The sequence below is a fragment of the Cydia fagiglandana genome, chromosome 1 (genome assembly GCF_963556715.1).
Source record: "Cydia fagiglandana chromosome 1, ilCydFagi1.1, whole genome shotgun sequence".
In the NCBI taxonomy this organism is placed as follows: domain Eukaryota; kingdom Metazoa; phylum Arthropoda; class Insecta; order Lepidoptera; family Tortricidae; genus Cydia; species Cydia fagiglandana.
The window spans coordinates 8,090,636-8,096,934 of NC_085932.1; the positions used below are offsets into that span (position 1 = coordinate 8,090,636).

At 34.4% G+C, this 6,299-nt stretch overlaps 1 protein-coding gene across 2 annotated transcripts in view; it reads right to left on the minus strand.

The window, feature by feature from the left end:
- Positions 1 to 5,587, minus strand: part of LOC134680510 (pyrokinin-1 receptor-like) — a 71,327-nt gene extending 65,740 nt beyond the window's left edge. For both annotated transcript variants that reach the window (XM_063539637.1, XM_063539642.1), the window contains exon 1: positions 5,314 to 5,587. The gene's annotated coding sequence lies outside the window, so the exon portion shown is untranslated. The remainder of the gene's footprint in view (positions 1 to 5,313) is intronic.
- Positions 5,588 to 6,299: the final 712 nt, after the last annotated feature.

The following is a 6,299-nucleotide window of genomic DNA, read 5'->3' on the forward strand; positions in this document are numbered from 1 at the left end:
GCGGGCACAGCTAGTAATATAATATAAATCCAGTAAATTTCGTTTCGTTTTATTTTATAAATCCACAAATTATCCTTAAGCATTAACATTACAACAGTAGAATCACGCTGTGTGGCGTGCCCTTGAAGAGAGTTGAGAGGTTCAAATATGGTCAATATGGATAAGTATGTCTGTAGGGTAAATGTGCTTCACGTTGGGGCCTGTTTACATATTGATTAGTGTTGATTGCGGGTTTAATACATTTGCCATTATACACAAGTAGCAAGTGTATCAACTCGCAAAAATACTATATTTTTGCTTCCATTGAGGTATACATAGTAAGCACTATTCTCAAATTATGTGAGGAAATAAAACAAATTCAATTTAGTAAAGCGTATTTAATAGGGGTAAAGTGACGCGAATACAATTAAAAAAACAACGCATATTCTTAGTTTATATTAAATGTAGATGGCTTTTTAGTTTTCACTTGGTCACAGAAATACGCTAAAAACCACTTTCAGAGTAGGTGTTTCTTGCGTTTTGGCTGTCCTTCATGTGTCCTTCCACAGCATGAGCATGTCGTAAGTCCTGTTGTATTTGTCCCTGGACTTAGCAGGAAGCTAGTTATTCATTATTAAGTTTGCTTCTGCTTTCAAATGAGGCGGTGTGCCGTCTATTCCAGGTCGTTTTCGTCACTTGAACTCATTTTGTTTATTACGAGTATTAAAATAACAAGCGGTAACTTATTGAGTATTGCACAACGAATAAACTTTGCCGCCTTTTATCTGCATATTTTTTTAAATTATATTACCATAGATACTAAGCATACGGTACGCGCATGCGTCAATCCGCGCGCACCGCGCAGCGCCCTTTCGCGGTGCTAAAGCGGTATCCAGACGGGACTGATCAAATCGGTTGATTTGATCAGAAATGAAATTGGCGTCAATCTCCAATTTTAGATTTATGGTGATATTAGAGCCATTTAAATTGAAAAAATGCCCCATAACGAAAATACTAGCCTCACAAATTAGTGTTCTTTTGTCCGCACCTCATTTTATCGGTCATTATCGGCGGTTGAATTCGGCGAGCCAAATTGGCGTTTGCGTCCGTACGTCCCGATTCGATCGGGCAATTTAATCAGATTGGCGAAAAATTGACTAATCTGGATACGCCTTAAGCAACATCGAGTTCACGATAATTTGACATATAATAATAATAGATTTTTAGCATAAGTTGCATTTCATAAAACTTAACCCAAATCATTTGTACATTTTCAAGTCAAAGATAAAGACATGTTGGTTTTAAAATTTTAATAAGTATAGACCATAACATTGTCATGTTCTTGTAACATTGTTAAAATAAGAGAGTCTCCCATTTTCATTTTATTGCATTTTTTATAAAATGTCTTTAGATTCTCGGGATATCTTGGTCCTAATTCGATTGCTCTTTTTTATGGAAATAATTATATCCTTCAGATTCACAGGATGCTCGAGGCTTAGCCGAATAACACTGCAAGGAAGTATGTCATGGCTCAATGGTTCTAATTAGCCATCAGTATAATACCGCCAATGAATGTTTACATCCACCTGAAAATAAGAACAACATTCATAAAACGAGGATAACCACACAAAACTAACAGATGGTTGAAATTGTTAGAAAAAATTAGACCGATTTCTTGTTTACGAACTTAACAGCTCATGGCAATTTAATAATAAAAATCAAAACACAAGTGAAGAAAGTTTTATGTACCTATGTATTTCACGGATACGTACTCCTGTACGGCCATTGCTCCTCTAATTCAACGGCATTGTGCTTATCACTGTTATGATAATAATTTCAAATTTGTAGAATCTGCTCGCAATCTCGTATGAACTCACTTATTTTTCTTGCAAAACTCTGTCCAAGGGTCAGCGTAGGCGCTGTCGTGTAGGGGTGGGGAAGAAAACGTTGTCCAATAATTTTATTATGCAGTGCCAAGTTATCGAAAGTAAATTCAATCTTTGTCCAAATACGCGCAGATGTCGTGGGGAATCAGAAGTCCGTGGGTCGTGCTGAGGTCGTCGAAAATCTCAATGATAACATTAATAGCAATTCGCAAGGTAACATGAGGCTTGTCCGTTATTTTTCGGGAATGAGAGCTAAGTGACACTGACAGTTGACATCGTTTTTTTTTATCTCGTCCCATTTACTACGTGCAAAGGAATTACTCGGATCTGCCATTCCATCTCACAAACGTCATATCGATCATTTAAAAAATTATATTTAATCAATAAAATGAAATAAAAATAAAAGAGCTGCATTTCCGTGATCGCTATAATAAATACTATCGGAAAAAAATATAATTTGCCTATCTTCAAAAAACTTTACCTACCCAATTTATTTACTTAAGTACAGAATAAACCAGTTGTAATGTTTTCATGTATAATACCCATTAGCCACTCCCGTTCTATTGCGTGCAAGCATCAGGATATTCAGGATCTTTACACACGTGCGCTCCGACACGCGGCGTGGGATGAGCAGATTAGATTATCACTCCAAACTAAGTTCCTATGAAATTGCTAATTTCTCGAAAGTGGACATTCACGAAATTGGACATTTACATACATATTTACCTAAGTATGTAAATGTCCAATTTCATGAATGTCCACTTTCAAGAAATGTAAATGTGTTTTAAATTGTTATCTCATAAAATTTTCAAGTACAATAAACACTCGCAAAGGTGGCAAAATTTCAAATTGAATTCATTCATCATATTTTAAGCAGAAAATATTCCTATGAAAATGGATTTGCCTACGTTATCCGATAGTAGAATTAAATCCCTCGATCAAACCCCTCTTTCCCTTAAAAGGATCTGTAAATGATTCTATAAATGCGTGGAAATTGTAAATGCGCTTAAAACATACGTCATACTAAAGTTCTATAATGTCAAAAACTGTTGAAGATATTAATTATTTTTTCACCTCAGCAGCTCGAACAAGAGTACTTTGTTTCTTAAAAACAGTGAGCAAAATGCGATTTTGCTCACTGAGTCATTTTGTCTCACTCAGTGAGCAAAATCGCATTTTGTTCACTGAGTGAGACAAAATAAGTGAGCAAAATCGCATTTTGCTCACTGAGTGAGATAAAATGTCATTCAAGTGACCTTTATAGTCAAATGTCATTTCAACATGCGGGGTCTAATACAAGTTCGATATACTTGGGTTCTATTATCTTTGTCCCTCTAGGTATGTTCTCACTGCTTAGGGTGAAAAATTTTGTGTACTACACGAGATCAAAGTTATTTACATCTCGTGCGCTTTTGAATCCCTTACTACGCTCAAGATTCTAAATTAGATTCACGAGCGTAGCGAGATTATAGAATCTTTCGCTTGCACGGGACTCAAAATAAGCACTCGAAGAAATATCAAACTTTGATCTCTTGTTGTACAAATAACTATATTCTATTGTCTCTTTTCTTAACTCTTTCTGACAATGCGTACTCGTACTTATGATAGGATCATCTTGAAAAGTACACGGCCCATATTACCTTAGGCACTTTTTGTATGAAAATATGGGCTCTCAGTGATTTGGGTATGGCCTTTGAAATTTCTGACCTACCTAGATTTAGACCAAGACAAGTCTGCAACAGTTTTGATGCAACATCATCTGATTATACCGAAGGATGTCTAATAGGTATGTGACATTGAAAGTCGTATAAAGATATAGCATCAAGAAATTTCTTAAGTTAAAATTATAAAAACGCATAACATAATTTTTTTAAAGTACCATATAAATTTGACCTAAGAAAATTGATAAATACTTAGTTAGATTTTCAAACAATAGGTCCTAAACCTTTTATTTCACTGCGTCATCTCTTAGTGGCTCAGTATACTTAGAAACTTTTAGTCAATTATTTTGATTATGATTATGTATTTTAGGTATATCAGTCAGTCAGTGGTGTATGATGATATACTCGTATATAATTCACAACTAGACTAATAATCAACATTTAAGTTTCGTCCTAAAATATTCTTAAGAATGGGAAGGATTATTTTCGTGTTGTGTAATGTAACGCCCACATCACCCTTGGATGTCTCACCTTAGACCAGGCCGTATGCCGGCCGGACCCGGCGCATTGTTTTCTATGGAAGGCATCACGTGATCGTCTGTCATATAATAGAATAGTAAGCGCCGGAAGCTCTGGCCCGGACACGGCCCGGTCGAACGTGAGTCATCCTTTAGATAGGTAGGTATTTTATAATTGAGCTTACTACTACGACACGTGGCACTTGTATGGTATGATTATGTTGTTATAATTATATACATACATAGTAACGTTAATAACAGGCAAAAATACCTACGTAGCTAATATATATATTTTTACAAGCAACTGCCTACGATTCGACTTCTATTATTACTCTGGACTGATTTCTTTATTTAAAGTATTATTTAACTACGTAAATACAGGTACTTAATTTAAATACAATACCTATTAATTTGTCTAACTTCATCCAAAATCTCTTGGTCGTTTTAGCGTCATAAAGTAAAAAATACCGTAAATTGTGCCTAATTTGCTCCAAAATTCGATATTTAATTTAAATGTTAAAATTCTTCGAAATACATGTTGATATATGTAGGGACCGGGTGTGGCCTGTAACAGAAGCAGGAGCAATAAACAAATCCGTAGACAAAACTCCTCAAACCGACCTACAATTTTATTGTTCAGGACGCAATGCAATGCTAATTTTCTTATGTTTAAAGCGTGACAAGCAACGTCAATTAACTACACTGATGATAGCTGATATTAAGTAGACCATCACTACTATCATGTGTTGTATTATAACACATGAGATTATACTTTTTTCATATATAAAACCTGTCGGAACGCAATTCCAGTGGGGAGCAATTTTATAGGTATTTTGCGGGACGCAAAAATATAAATTTTCACATGTATTTTATTGCAGGATTCTGAGGTTGTACTAATAAATTACACGAAATACCTGTTTTTTTACATTTTGTCTTGACTCAAAAGTATTAACAAAAGTTTTTTTTTTTTTTAATCTAATTTTTATAGAGGCTTTGGACACTCTGGGTGAACATGTCAGCCTCATAACAAAAGTTGAGTGTGAATTTATAATTAGTTCATTTATACTTATGAATACTGTATAGGCCAGTAGGTACATTGTATTGGCAAAGAACAAGATGATAAATTAAGCGCCGATAATTTAAAAATCATATTCTAAATCATAGTTATTCAATTAAGTAGGTAGGTACCTACTTAATTGTTTTAACCCCATAAAGGTGATGATAAAATGCTGTAAAGTCACAAGAAAAGAACTTGTTTACAAATCTTACCGTAATATATCCAATATTGTCCATTGCATCTAATCCACAAGAAATATAATTTCACTGAAGTTTTATATTCATATTTTAAACTTAAACTCTAGTTTTATTTACATATTATATTTTTAATATTTAGCTGATCACTAATACGAAATCAATAACACAATACTTAAACGAGTATAGTTTTCCAAGTCATTTTCACAAGTTCATCGTAGCGCAGTTTTGCGCGGTAAGATTGGGTTCGCAAAATTGTTCGGATACGGGGACGCGAGTTCGCTGTGCGAGGCAGAGGCGCTCACTGGCGCGCGCGGCATCCGGCAAAACAAACCGCTACTTCATGTGTTTATGATGTTGATTTGACATCTAAAAAATTGACTAGCTTGCGTTTTAAGTGTTTAAACCTTTTTATGTTATTTGTGACTGTAAGATAAACATAATTATAATATTTTATAATAGAAACAACTTATTCTGTTTGTTCTGCCGCTGTAGCGCATGCAACAGTTTTTTTATAGCTATACTACTATTTTTTAATTTGCGCATATAAGGAGCTGCTGCCGAAAACGCAGTATTGTTGAAGCAGGCGAAATATGCAAATTGGGAGGTCTTACGTATTCGTGCAAAAAAAAATCATCAAAAAGATAGGAAAAATAACTGCCGAGTTTACTGTATTTCTTCTGCTCCTTTTTAAGGTAAGTTTTATTTATTTTTTATGACTTAATTATTTATTTTAGTTTTTAAGTTTATCAGTTAATGTTATGCTACTACTTTAATAAAATCCGAACGTGGTCAGCACTCAATAGGTAACTGTAAAGATCTTTTAAATTATAATTAATTACATACCTACCTGTATATTATAATTCATAATACTTCTGTGCCCCGTTTATAAAAGCTTGTAACTTGTAGTACAATGGAAGTCCCTTTTTGACAGCTTTTGTATTACAAGTTACAAGCTTTTGATAAACAGGTCACTGGTATAAAAAATGCCGGCCAAGTGCGAG